At 31.5% G+C, this 15,573-nt stretch overlaps 1 long non-coding RNA gene across 1 annotated transcript; it reads left to right on the forward strand.

The window, feature by feature from the left end:
- Positions 1-1,483: 1,483 nt before the first annotated feature.
- On the forward strand, positions 1,484-11,758 carry LOC143059592 (uncharacterized). The gene is made up of 3 exons (XR_012973530.1): positions 1,484-1,649; positions 8,737-8,882; positions 11,223-11,758. It is a non-coding gene; the product is annotated as an uncharacterized LOC143059592 (long non-coding RNA).
- The last annotated feature ends 3,815 nt before the right edge of the window (positions 11,759-15,573 follow it).

Here is a 15,573-nt window from a genome sequence, read left to right on the forward strand (position 1 = left end):
GTTACTGTTTCCTACATAATAACTGTCATAAAAAATACAGAATATTAAACAGTATGCTTTATTAGTACCAATTTAAAACATACATCAAAAATATCTTACATGTCTATCACACGTCACAATAAAATACATGTACCCTAGTTGTCGTACTCTACAGTTGGTACTAGTAACTCTTCAAAAGATCTCTTTTAGCAATTAATAGTATTAGAAGTACTAGAAGTACAAATGAATGTTTTAGCATACACTGTTTAATATGAAAACATAGTTGGTGTTCAATGTGATAATCCACAAAATATAATATAATTGGATCCATATCCTATAATACTTTTTATGAATTGGGTCAGGGTCCCTAATGGACCTTGAGATGAGGAACTCAGATGACGTAATTAAAAAACAATATTAGTCCGCCATACAATTGTGGATGCTTTGATTTTAAAAATGGACATAAATGAACAATAAGAACTGTTTTATAGAGCTGATGTGATAAGAAAAGAAATATGTAGATTTGACCTGAAATAAATTATTAGAAAGGACAACTTTTTTATTGAATTTTATGATCAGAATTTTGGGATTATTTCATGAGGAGAGTGACATTTTTCACCATCTTCCGGGGTCCAGCAATTTGCGAAAAAAGTAATCCCACTTGCCACCCCGAAAATTTAACCAGACATGTATAAATGTATCAGCTTCGATATGAGCCATCATACATGTTCAAGTAAATAATATGGACTGAGTAACGGAGGAAATCGTTACCATTACCGCCTATGTAGAATTAATTGTAAATGTTGACCCAATTTGTGAACTTTTATTTCAAAAGTGTTGGAGTGTTTTCTGGTTCAATGATCACAATTTCGGATGGGAGCGGCTGTTAGTGCTATTTAATTAAAAACAATACAAAATGGCTTCCAATAATTTTGATTTTTATCAAAAATATACCAATTTTATACTTATAAACAGTGAAGAGGCAGAATATGGGACATGCATTATTTAGACTGGGGCCACTCAGAGGAGAAATAATTATATTCTAGGGATGATCAATGTTACATACCCAAATGCCAAACTTACTAAAATGAATGTTGCACGTTTAGCAAAAATTTTGCAATTGAAATCGACTGATTTAGACAAAAATTTAGATGCTTCACACCTTTGTCATAATGCATTGTGTGTGAATGCAGACCATATTGTTTTAGAACCTCGGGAGATTAACAATCAAAGAAAAATATGTGTAGCTTCACACCAATGCACCACACATATTGTGCATGACACAAACTATACTAACTGCATGCTGAAATTGTGGTTTGTTATGATTTTGTAGTCAATTACATGCCTTGCACATTTTACCTCCACATTAATCATTTCTGAAAATACGAGTTTTTAACACAAGTAAAAAACGAAAATGGGAAAAAAGCCCACCCTCATACCCCAAAGACACTGAAACAAACATGACAAACATGTTTATGCAAGATTGTAAGCTCGAAGTCAAACATTTATGTGTTTTTTTCACCAGTATTTACTAATTTTTACAGTGCAAGGGGAGTAACTCTTGATGGTTTCATTCACTGTGTCAGAAAACTGGGTAATTCAATCAACGGAAGTAAACATGCTTAAAGAACTAAATGAAAGTGAAACATAGAGACAAATGAATGAACAAAGTATGACAGTCATTATTTAAATAAGACATCAAAAAACCAAATAAAGAATAACAGAATGAAAAAAATATCCAAATATGACATCGAGTTACAAAGACAAACTGTGAATGACTTAATGTTGTAATATTCATTATTTTGTTTATAATTTTATTTCATGTCATTGTATGTCTTTTCCAATAAATGCATGTACTGTGGCTGGATGCATGCATGCATTGGGTCTTTCTGTGTGATACAAAGTTTATTTCAGTGTCTTGGACTATTATCCCATTTTCATAACAAACTTAAAATGAAACACACTTTTTAATTTAAAAAAAACACAACTAACTCAAATCATGCTCATACATTCCTGAAAGGTGTTTGTTTTAATATATGATACGATATTTAGTATTCTCTGTCAATAGATAAATAAATAAATAACTTAATAAGAATAAGAAGAATAAGAATAAGAATATTTTATTTCCAATTAAAGGGCCCTATAAAGAGCTTTCATGACATTACACACAAGTACGTAAGATTAGACATAAATTAGAGACATATAATATAGGAAAACAACATTGTTTAATACTATTAAAAATGCTATAAAAGGCCAGGACAGAACCAGATAATACAATTTACATCTTTAAATTATACCATTTAAAATTATATACCACTCAAAATATGTATATTTGTGGCTAATTTGCATTTATTATTTTTGAACTTCTCCTTATCTCTAGATTTTGAGATAAATACTTTCCTAAACATTTATACACATTTAAATTTTCTTGTGTAAATAGCCATAAAAACTTTGAAAAATTGTCTAAAGATTGAAAATGATTACAATTTAGAGAAATTTCAGTAAAAAACTCATTTCTGTTATCAATATATAGTGGACATTCAGTTACAAAGTGTATCTCATCTTCAACTTTATTTAAAGTACAGTATAAACATTTTCTCAGGTCCTATTCACATAAAGTTTAGCATATCTATCAGTCTCAATCCTTAATGGATGAGCCTTTATTCTAATTTTACAGATTGATTGTCTTAATCTAAAATCTTTTAGATCCAGATATTTTTCAAAACAAAATAGAGTTTTAAAGGAAAAATAGGTAGTAAGTTTACCTTGATCTGATTGTAAAACTTTATTTCTATTTTCCTTCCAGAAATGGAGATAGTTTTTATATAGCTTATCTTTGATAAATTTTGTGAAAGAGTAGATACTGGTTTTTAAATTACATGTTTGTATGCCCAGCTTTTTTAAAATACAGTCTATACTTGAAAACCATGTATTCACTTTATTATTGTGAAGTTCTTTACTACATAAATATGCATCATATAATAACATGTTCTTAGAATTATCGAGTCGATGATAATATTTCAACATTGCTAATATAATATAAAAATACATTGGGTATCTCCCTATTTCAGAAGTCACAGCAAGATTACTGGATTTCTTATTTACACCTAGAACATATTTCATAAATTTGATATGTGATTTTTCAGATGTATCATTTGAAAACACCTTTTCTAAAATATATTGATCATTTTTCTTACATGCAGCTGAGTTTACAGAAAACATACCCCAGACTTCACATCCATAGGTTAAAATTGGTTTTACAGTATGGTCATATAAATGAAGTAAAGTTGAAACACTAAGGTTTGACGATGACATACATTGTTGTAATTTAAAACATGCTTTCATAGACTTTTTGTACAGTTCATCTTTACACTGAAAAAATTTTCCACTGGGTATAAAAGTAATGCCCAAATATTTATAATTATATGTACAACCAATAGCTTTTTCACCTAGGTAAAAAGGGAGATTAAAATCATAACTTTTGTCTTGTTCTCATTTACATTTAAACACCATTTAGAACAGTAATTGTTAAGCAGGGTTAACCTCTCTTGCAATCCCTCTGGTGAATCTGAGAGAATAACAATGTCATCAGCATACATTAAACAATCAACCCTTTGGTTATTAACATTGACATGGTTAGCACAAGAAGAAAAGACATCAGGGAGATCATTAATAAAAAGTTTAAATAAATTGGGGCTTTAAAATCCCCTTGTCTCACTCCAATAAATGATCTAACTAAAGGAGTTGATTGGTTGTCAATTTTGACACATAGCTTACTTTTATTATACATATCTTTAACTATAGCATAAAACTGTCCTGCTATGTTGTGTTGGAGTAGTTTAAGTTGTATACCTGTATGAATAACAGAGTCGAATGCTTTTCTGAGATCTACAAAGCATGCAAAAAGTTTACCATTTTTGCTATTAATACACTTGTCAATTAAAGTCTTAAGAACAAATATATGATCGGATGTTCTTGATTTTTTTATAATTCCAATTTGGCATTTACTTATGATATCATGTTCTTCAAGAAAGTGGTCTAGTCTATTATTTAAAACACAATTAAATAATTTACCTATACAGGTGTTAATAGCCATACCTCTATAATTTTCTGGTTTGCATGGATCACCAGACTTAAAAACCGGGGTTATATATGCTGATGACCATTGTAGAGGATAAAATCCTGTTGAGAATACAATATTATATAGTTTTTGTAACAATGGAACTAAAACTGATGAACCTGCCCTTAACATTTCTGCAGGAATACCATCTAAACCTGATGCTTTTCCATTTTTAAGTTTTCTCACAGAGTTTGCAATTTCTGTATTTGAGATTCTAAAATCTAATTTACAAAATTGTTTTACTTTCTCCAATTTTTCTACCTCAGACTTTATTTCATGTATTCTATTACTATGTAAATTTGATGGCTTATTGAGCTCTGAAAAATATTCATACCAATCATCTGGCTTGGCTGAATCCAGAGTGTTATCATTTTTACGTTCTTTAAGTGAATTTATGAGTTTCCAATATTTCTTGGGATCATGATCCCTTAACTGATCAAGCTGATCTAAAACTTGTTGCTTAAAATGTCTTTTTTATACCTTCGCAATTTGGTATATTCTCTGTAAAATTTGAAACATGATCCTGTTATAATTGGATTAAAAGGATATTTAGAAAGTAATGCTCCTTTATCCATCAAAAATGTTCTTTTCCTCTTTAAATCTGAATCAAAATATTTACATTTTTTTGTCTTTTTTTTTTATTTTTCATACTTTTTTAGCCTTGCAAAGTGGGTGGCATAGAGCATCTCTAAATTTTATTGGCGAGGAGTTACTCCAAATGTATCCTCCTGTTAAATCAGTCATATTTATATTACATTTTGACGAATTCTTAATATAAGTTGCCATAATATTGAAAGAAAGCTTACAATGACAATCAGAAAAAGTTGGTAAAAACTCTGAAACCTCAAAACTAAGTATATTTGACATTAAACCTTCTGATACTACTACATAATCAACTACACTAGATCCGACTGGCTTATGGCAAGTAAATTTACCAAACAAGTCACCAAACACTCTTCCATTCAAAATTCTCATATTAGTGGAAATACAAAATTCTGTTAATTGTTTACCTCTGGTATCTACTTTCTTATCATAACTATTTCTAATATCTTGTACAATGTCGTATTCATAGTTATTACATAATGGTGTGTGACTATCATATACATCATTTTCTATAAAATCTTGTTCTGCACCTGACCTGGCATTTAAATCACCACAGAGTATAATGTTTCCTTTCATTTTGTATTTATTAATGATATCTCTTTCAATTAAATCTAATATGTCATCATCAGTTTGATGTAAATAACAAGAGGTGCTTGGTATTATATATGCTAAACAGAGGTAAATATCTTTGGCAAAGTTAAAAAAATCTTTATCTAATATAATCCATTGATAGTCCTTGCAAGTGTTTTCTAAAATTTTCACCCCTTTTTGAATATTGTTATTGATAAGTATGCCAAGTCCCCCATAAAATCTCTGATTTGATGACTGAGGTCTAAATACAGGAAAATAATTAAAACCTTCTATATCAATAGATGTATTGTAGCCAATGTGAGTTTCACATAAAAGTATTATATCATAACTGTTCACTTGATTGATAAAATTTTGATCTTGAAGCTTATTATATGTTTTTGAATTAAGCCCTCCAACATTCCAAACACAAAAAGTCAGGTTATGAATACTTAAATCATTTCTTCTAGGCATTGTTTCAAAATATATTTTGTTAAACTGAGTCTAAGTATGATATTATTGAATAAATATTTTAAAATTACACCAATTTTGCTCCAAAAAGGGCCCTTCACTCAGAATAAATAGAGTATGTAATTAACTTGAAAATAAAATAATATGGAACAACAAAAAACAACAAAAAAAAAAAAAAACCCCAACAAAAACAACAACAACAAAAAATTAAAAAATACAATGAATAAGTGTCTCTTTGCTAAATTAATATACAATGTCTACTTTTAATAAATTAACTTAGTTAACTACTAAATTAGAAATATAATTGTATAATTTGTTTTAATCTTAATGCTTTGGACAATTACTTATTAGTAAAATGTTTTATTAGATAAAGCAATAAAGTTCGATATTAGTATCCACCACGACGGTCTCCTCTGTATCCACCCCGATATATGTTCGAGCCAGGTCCATCTCTCCCTGTATTGTTCGAGTTAGAATAATTTCCTCTGTTATTTGAGTTAAAATAATCTCCTCTACCTCTGTGACCTAAGTAATCACTTCTGCCTCTGTAACCTGAGTATTCACCTCTACCTCTATACCCTGAGTATTCACCTCTACCTCTATAACCTGATTATTCACCTCACCTCTATACATGTAATTTGAATTGTTGCGTTTGCTAAGCGTTATGCGTTTCGGAAGGTCCAATACCTCATCAATGGTATCTCTTATATTCGATGCAAAAAGTGAGACCCCATGTGTGGTTAGGTGTACACCATCATCTCCAACATATCTTTTAACAGCCTCCCCCTTGTAGGCTAAATTGCTGTTATCACACATGTATATAGCTTCGTCATTTTGAAAATTTTCCTTTAGCATTGCACTTAGTTGAAACGATTTGTTGTTAACTGTACTATTATCTAATCTCGGGGTGGGCAATGAAATAATGATTTTTGTACTATCAAATTTCCCCTTGAGGACTTGTATAATATCCTCCATTTTATCAACACAATCTTGTGGGCTGTGTGTTTTAATGTCATTCGTCACAGAGTGTAGTACAAAAGCATCTGGTTTTGTTGTAAACTCGAGCTCTGAAACGGTAGTTTCTGTTTCTTCCAACGTATATGCAGTTAATTTTTCGGCTGTAAATTTGGATGAAAGTTTTTTTGTATCAATATTGTCGATGTTTGATGTCCCAATAATTATTACATGTGGAACATTTAGCTTTAAATTCTCTTCAAAATCTTTCTGTTCTGTGACATTTCTATTTTTTTGCCATGTACCTCTTGAAATGGTTGTCCAGAACTGTCATCCCGGCTCTCATGTAATTTTAAGCTTAATATTTCTCCATCTTTTTCTTCTACTTGCCTTTTTAGAGTAGCACACTGTGTCTCTAATGATTTAATGAATAATGATTTGTCTGATATGTCGCTCAAAGCATGTTTTGTGTCTTCGTTTAACTTCAACACTTTTTCAGCTTGTAGTTCATGTTTTTATTTTAGTAAATCATATTTATGCTCTATTTTACTTTTTGAATTTCATTTTCTAATGTATTCTTATAGTTGACATCTTTCAGTTGTGCTCTCAGTTCTGAATTTTGTTTTTCTCGTTCTATTAAACTTGAAGTAGCATTATCAAATTTATCTAAAAGTTCTGAAAATCTGTCATTTGATGTTTCAATGTGTCTAGTAATTACGTCATTCATCTTACTAATCTTGTCATTTTGTTGTGAGAAAACCTTATCAAGAGCAGGCGTAAATTGTGTCTCTAGTTGGCTCATAAATTTCTCAACACCTGAGTCTTGTTGAAGAAAAGGAACTAACATATTGGTTGGAGTTACTTGCCAGCAAAAGTCTTGTTTATTGTTGTTCATATCAATATCACTGTCCCCAGTAGATTTTACAGTTGTTTCATCTTGATCTTTGATTGTCTTAACCTGTGTTTCTTGATTTACATAATTACTAGCTGTCTTAGCTGTTTCTTGTTTGTTTTTGTTGACATTGTTTTGTAGTTGGGTATCTGGCATTGAAAGTGAGGTCAAGTTGTTGTAATCAACTATCTGTGATACTAACAATTTAAGTGCTGGGAAGTCTCTGTTGTAGAAAAGATCATATTTGTTTCCTCGAATTTGTACAACCCCTGTATTGATGTGAAATGTCAATTTGTATATAAGGGGGATAACCTTGGTTGCTAAATCAATACAAATGGTTTTTTTCCCACTTTTATTTTTTGTCCAATCTTTTGGTTCATCATTCCATACAATTATATATTCCTCGTTCTTCCCATAACCCTCATAATAATGTAAGGATAAAGCTTTTATCCATGGAAGAATTCTATTGGCATTTCCCCTCAATGCCACCATATTTGCATCAGGTTTGTACAAGTCTAAATTTATTTCTTCAAATTTAAGGTCTTTTGCTTTTAGACCATTGGGTGTGGTAAGTTTGTCTGGGATACAATCTTTAGGATATTCGGCTGAACAACTTGTCAATGAAAGATCATATTTGTGATTATCGGCCGGTGACTGAGGTGGAATTATATCTTCACAACTTTGGTTATCTAGTGCAGACATTGTTTATATTAAATTTCAATGATGAGAAAGGTTTGTTATATGTAATGCCTCATATTTTACACACCGATGGGGTAAATAACATTGGATTAGTGTGGTTTTCACTATCTCATTATTTTTTCATGGGCGCAGCCATTGTACCGGAATATGCAGTAGCTTCCTGAAAGGCTGAAAAAAAAAATCAAAATATTGTGCAACCTTTTAATACAAATGTTAATCTGGCTAAGAACTACAACCTGGCTGTGAAACGAATTCTATCGGACTTGAATTCTGACATAGCTTTGGTTCTAACTGATGTTTTTTATATCCACTAATCAACCTTTATCGCACTCTCTTATTTAACAAGAAATCGATAGCCTGTTTTTTGCGAGCTTTTAACCTGTTTAATTTGACACGTACACTTTTTTGATATGCACAATCATATTTTTCACGTTTACGTATTTTTTTTCAGAGCCACTACAGCACGAGACTTTCTACCTAGACCACAACCTACAGCTTTAAGGGTCTTAGCCAATGCAACATCCCTTTTATTATTGACTTTAAAGACTGCTGCAGATGCACGGCCTAAGGCATTGCGTGAAAAATTCTTATTCTTAGGTAGGTATGTAGAGATTGTCCTATTGACGGATACGCACTTATTAATATTGCTGAAAAATTGCATCTGATTTAATGCGGTCTGGGAAAGTTTCATTTCTAACAATGATTCTATTAATAATTTGTCAGTCTTATTTGGTTTCAAAGACATATTTTGTAAACCATGACTGCTAAGGTTAATAGATTTGTACCACCAACTAGTTTTTATACCACCATTACATAGTGTTATGCTCCATCCACACGTTTCGCTACAATTACCACTATAACAATTCACGACAGACTTAACAATGCGTGGCAAACATTTTGAAATTTGTTGTCGGTCACCATTATATTTTGCAAATAAACATTTCATTATACCATGTGAACGTAATTTTAAATCATTGGCAAAAGCTATTTTAATATCATTCCTTTGGGCCTTTGTAGCTCCAGGGAACATACCGACACTAAATTTTGCTCGCAATACCTCACGGGACTGACTTTGACCCCGGTGTATAGTATCTGCCAGTCTATTTACTGACCATAAAGGGTCAAATATTTCTTGCATTGCTTCTTGTAAACCTTGTACACTTTTTGCATCTCCATCAGTAGTACAATAGTCCACAAGTAAATCAAGTTTAGCACTTTTTTTTACCTATTTCATACCCAAGATCCTTCTCACTCAAAGGATCATACCTATTTGTATTTGATGTGCAGTACTCGTGATTAGGACATTCAATGTCATAACTTTTACCGCGTAACCATGCACCAACCCAGCAAAGTTTGTTTACAAGGTGAAAACCAATGATATCATGATTGTCAGTTTCATTTTCACAGGCAATACCAATAACTTGTAATGCATTTTGTCCCATTTTATGCCTACTTTTTATATGCACACTCTGATAGGTACCATCCATTTGTAATTTTACAGGACTATTTTTATTTAACTCTAAGGTTTGATTTCTCTTTCTGAAACTCTCAACCACTTGTTCGGTTTCATTTTCAGCAAGTTTTACAACCTTGTCACAAACATTATTTGTTATTCTCTGCATTGTTCCTTTTGACATAGGAGGAATACATGAACTAGTTAAAAGTAGTCGCGCGCTATCATTACCAATATTACAGTTTATGACGCCATCCTGAAACCCATAGTTAATTGTAGCACTCTTGCGACCAGCACGTCCTGTGTTAATTTCTCTAAATAGTTTATATTTTTCTGAAATAGATTTACACTTGGTACAGTTCATTTCCCAAATCCAACCAGGACCCCATTGAGTCTCTTGTACCAGTTCAAAATGTGGAACAACAAACTTTGGACTTTTATTTAAATGACAAATTATAAGACTATTGATCATTAAATATTAAGATCTCTATCTACTGTTCTATTTTCAGTTCTTTTCTCTAGATATTCATCTAAATAATCATCTGACAATTTATGGGGTCTTATTAGTTTGACTGTAGTCGCACATTTTTCAGTTTGTGGGGCTTCATAAGATTTTTTATCGTAACTCTCTTTTGAGTACAGCTTGAATTCCTTTTCTGTAAGGCGGGGTAACCAGACAGATTCTGTGGTGTTTTTAGGTGTCAGATCTGTAGTGGAATTAGAAAATTTAAGTTTAGGTTGTGCAGGTGGAACTTGCATAGATAATTTTTTTAAAACCTGTGTAGATGGAGGTGTAGATGGAGCTGTAGATGGAGCAACACCATTAATAACACCACAACCTTGATCTGTAGTTAGGGATACAAAACGCAATAGATGGGCTTGGTTACCAACCTTATATTGGTTTCTTTTCCTTTTCCCTTTCATTACTGAATAAATATACACTCTGTTATGTTTGTACAATTCTAAATTATGACATCATAAAGTTATGACATCACAAAAGCGATGACGTCACAATGTTATCTTCACCAAAGAAAAGCACCATTTTGCCCTATTTGAACACTCACACAAAAAGGACTCTAAAATGGTTATTACTTGATGGATTTTAAAACTAAAACCTGTTTTAGAATGGTCTGTGAATGATCTTAGCAGTTATATAAAAATAAAAATGTTCAATTCCTTCTTTGAAAGAAAAATGTATCAAAAACATTATTTTATGAGTGAAAAAATCCTTAAATCTACCTTATTTACAGTAAAAAACACAACATTTTCATGAATTATCGTCTAAACATGATGATTTTTATAAAGTCAGTAAGGTAATGAAGGTTTGTTGAAAGGCACTTTAAGCTATGAAAAGTCTTAATCAATGTCTAAGTTGTGAATTGATAACATATGGATTTTGTGCTTTTTTTTCTAATAAAAGATATAAGGATCAGTAATAAGCTACTTACATAAAAATAAAAAAAAAATAACTTATTTTATTTCAGATGCGGAAAAAAACTTCACAGAATTGTTCGAAAAGGTGTACCGAAGGAATTCATACTGCAATACAAGTGGAATCTGACATTTGCTGATCTAATATGGGTCAGGGTCCATAATGGACCTTGAGATGAGGAACTCAGATGACGTAATCAAAAAACAATATTAGTCCGCCATACAATTGTGGATGCTGTGATTTTAAAAATGGACATAAATGAACAATAAGAACTGTTTTATAGAGCTGATGTGATGCGAAAAGAAATATGTAGATTTGACCTGAAATAAATTATTAGAAAGGACAATGTTTTTATTGAATTTTATGATCAGAATTTTGGGATTATTTCATGAGGAGAGTGACATTTTTCACCATCTTCCGGGGTCCAGAAATTTGCGAAAAAAGTAATCTCACTTGCCACCCCGAAAATTTAACCAGACATGTATAAATGTATCAGCTTCGATATGAGCCATCATACATGTTCAAGTAAACGATATGGACTGAGTAACGGAGGAAAACGTTACCATTACCGCCTATGTAGAATTAATTGTAAATGTTGACCCAATTGTTGCTTTTATTACTCCTAAATCATGATCGGCTTTGTATTATTGATATGGTATGTCTCTAGGTACACCCGCATATAGGCTTCAGCTTTTTCACTGTGCTTTATGTGTTTATACAAATACAGAAAAAAATGATGTTTCCTTTTACGTACATATACATTAGATGAAAAAACAAACATGCAAAGCAAATATTAGCAAAGCGGATCGGACCGTCGAAAAATGATTTAATATAAGATTTTACACATTGGTTTGACCATAGTTCCCAGTGAATGAAAAAATTTCAGTCTTGATTTCAGGTCAGTATTAAATCACAAAAATACTGAAATCCAAGGAAAATTCAAAACGAAAAGTTCCTAATCAAATGTCAAAATCAAATGATAAAACATAGTTCCCAGTGAATGAAAAAATTTCAGTCTTGATTTCAGGTCAGTATTGAATCACAAAAATACTGAAATCCAAGGAAAATTCAAAACGAAAAGTTCCTCATCAAATGGCAAAATCAAATGATAAAACTCATCAAACGAATAGACAACAATGGTGGATTGAATCCGGTTTAAAAGCGCTTAACCTCTCACTTGTACGATAGTCAGGTTTGTTTTGTAAAGTAAAAATTAATACTGGAATTTGGTTCCTCAAAATCTTTAAGTTTTACAGAGATATTGAAATGATATGTAGTGGACAAGCAAGTAGTAACCTTAACCAAACATGTTAGAACCAAGCTTACTTGGTTGGCTTCTTGTCGAGTTCTATATTGACAGGTGCAATTATGTTACTATTTTGAAAGTAGACTGAAGTCACGCACTTACATATTATTTTAACTTGTGTTTAGTTTTGAACCACAAATTGCTAACTTTATATTTATTGATTTCTGAATAGATATGAAACATGTTATTTATCACAGCAAAAATGGCCACCGTAAAAAGTGAACTTTCACCTGCACGAGATCAGTATGTCAATTTCTCTTTGATTCCCGTCTTGTGTACTTTATAGGTTCATTTTCTTGATTTTGCTAAATGTTAGTTTGCCAACAGAATAACCTATATGATCTTGGCTATTTCCGGAATATCACTCTCTGACATAGGCCATTTTTTTTTTTATCCTTGATCTGATCTATCGATTGGCTATTTTCAATATGAAATAGATGCTTAGACATCTAAATCAACTATACAGATGTAAATATATATATATGTGTGTGTATTTATGTGCCTTGTAGTTGATGTCATACAGGTCAGGATTAGATTGATGTATAATGATTTATCAATAAATAAACCCTGGATTTTTCAAAACTGAGCTGCATAGTATTAAGAATTTCTTTATTTTTAGGCCATTTTTCTCTATTCTCGGTATTTTTTGCCCATCATATTCTAATCAGCATATTTTCTAACCCCATGATTCTCCATTCGTAAATAGAAAAGAAAGGATATAGGTTATGCATCCGTTAGACCAGAGAAATATAATACAAAAGATTCGCAACTCGACGAACAGACGTATATCGTCGTGATCTCCTTTAGCAGTTAAAAGTATTAGAAGTACAAGTACTAAAAGTACAGATGAATGTTTGAGTATACACTGTTATGAAGACAAAGTTGGCTTTCAATGTGATAATCAACAAAATATGATATTATAATTTGGATCCTATTATACTTTTTATAAATTATTTGCTATGATTACTCCTAAATCATGATCGGCTTTGTATTTTTAATATTATATGTCTCTAGATACACCCGCAAGTGGGTCTCAGCTTTTTCACTGTGCTTTGCGCGCTCAAACAAATACAGAATATTGTGTTTGAAAAAAAAATCTAAGCAAAGGTCAGATGAGCGGACAAAAATGATTTTAACAGTCAAATGTACATTGTAATATAGGAGTTTACACAATTTGGTTTGATCTTAGTTCTCAGTGAATAGACACATTTAAAGTTTTTAGTTTTAATTTCAGTTCAGGTATGTTTGTGATGTAAAACTTATTTTAGGATTTGGTTCTACACTACCAAGAATTTACTCACGTTTTTTTGGTACATTTCTACCCTCGTATATATCAGTACTGTTCGGCAAGACAGAAAACTTGTATTGTTATACTTTCTGTTTATTCAGTAACGATTTTGACAGTACTGTTTCAGTACTGATTTTGACAGTACTGTTTCAGTATTGATTTTATCAGTACTGTTTCAGTACTGATTTTGACAGTACTGTTTCAGTACTGATTTTGACAGTACTGTTTTAGTACTGATTTTGACAGTACTGTTTCAGTACTGATTTTATCAGTACTGTTTCAGTACCGATTTTATCAGTACTGTTTCAGTACTGATTTCGTCAGTACTGTTTCAGTACTGATTTTTACAATACTGTTTCAGTTCAGATTTCGTCAGTACTGTTTCAGTGCTGATTTCGTCAGTAGTGTTTCGGTACTGATTTTGTACTGTTAGTATACCGATTTTTTTTAATTCTATTATTGGGTTGATATTTTCAGTCACTGTTTTAGTAATAAACTTACTTTTTAGTGTGCACCTTATTCATATGAAAAATAGTTGTTTCTTTAGGTATATTTGCAGCAGTCGATTTGGTTTGGTTAATCTTTTTAATTTAAATGTGTATTGTTTCAAAAAATATTTGGAACTGAAAACTTATATATCTAGGTAAGTATAGTATGGTACATAATAATTGTGACATATTTTTATCTTGTGTAGAAATCTCTGAGCGTTCGAGAGCCATGGAAATTTACGGAGTGGAAATTCCTGTAGTAGCGTCAACCAAAGATGTTGAAATCATACTTACTTGGTTGGCTTCCTGTCGAGTGCTGTATTGACAAGTGCAAGTTACAATTTTAAAAGTTTACAGAATTCACTCACTTATATATTATTTGAACTTGTGTTTAGTTTTGATCCACAAATTGCTAACTTTTAAATATTCATTGATTTCTGAATAGAAATGAAACATGTAATTCATCATAACAAAAATGGCAACCGTGAGAAATGAACATCCCCTGCACGAGATCAGTATGTCAATTTCTCTGGGATTCCCGTCTTGTGTATTTTACAGGTTCATTTTCTAATATGTTGGTTTGCCAGCAGAATAACCTTTATGATCTTGGTTATTTCCGGAATCGATCAATTTTTGACATAGGTCATTTTTTTCTTATCCTTGATCAGATGTATATACATATTCGTTCGAAGACTCTTTCGATTGGCTGTTTTCCTTATAAAATAGATGTTTAAAGTGTCACATCAGCTATATATGTATCATTGTAATTGCCCTGAACTTGTTGTACTCGTCAGAATTAAATTGATGTATAATAATTTATCAATAGATATACAGTGAAACCTGTTTAAACCGAACCTCTTCGGGACTTAGAATTTTGTTCGGTTTTGGCTGATGTTCGGTTTTATAAGGTTCACAACGCACATAATTTGATATGATGGTGCTTACAAACATGTTTGGTTTATACAGGTTTTCGGTTTATGCAGGATTCGGTTTAGTCAGGTTTCACTGTAAACCTTTTATTTTTCATAAGTGGAAGAGTAACTGTACAATATAGTGTGTTAATTTACGACACAAAACCTGTACAAACTTTACAAAACCAAAAGCAAATTGTGGGTAGAATATAATCTTATTGGTGTTATATTGTTCAGCTTCTAGGTTAAAGTGAGGTCTATCACACGGAAAATTTCTATAACGCTAAAACTGTCAATATAGGTTTTTGCAAAGGAATGATCTGACAAGCTGCCAAGTCTATTGATATCTAAAACGATGCCGTATTTTTCCGAACAGACTTGTTGTAAAATACAGATTCTACCAATGACAA

This window comes from Mytilus galloprovincialis, chromosome 14 (genome assembly GCF_965363235.1).
Source record: "Mytilus galloprovincialis chromosome 14, xbMytGall1.hap1.1, whole genome shotgun sequence".
NCBI classification, from domain to species: domain Eukaryota; kingdom Metazoa; phylum Mollusca; class Bivalvia; order Mytilida; family Mytilidae; genus Mytilus; species Mytilus galloprovincialis.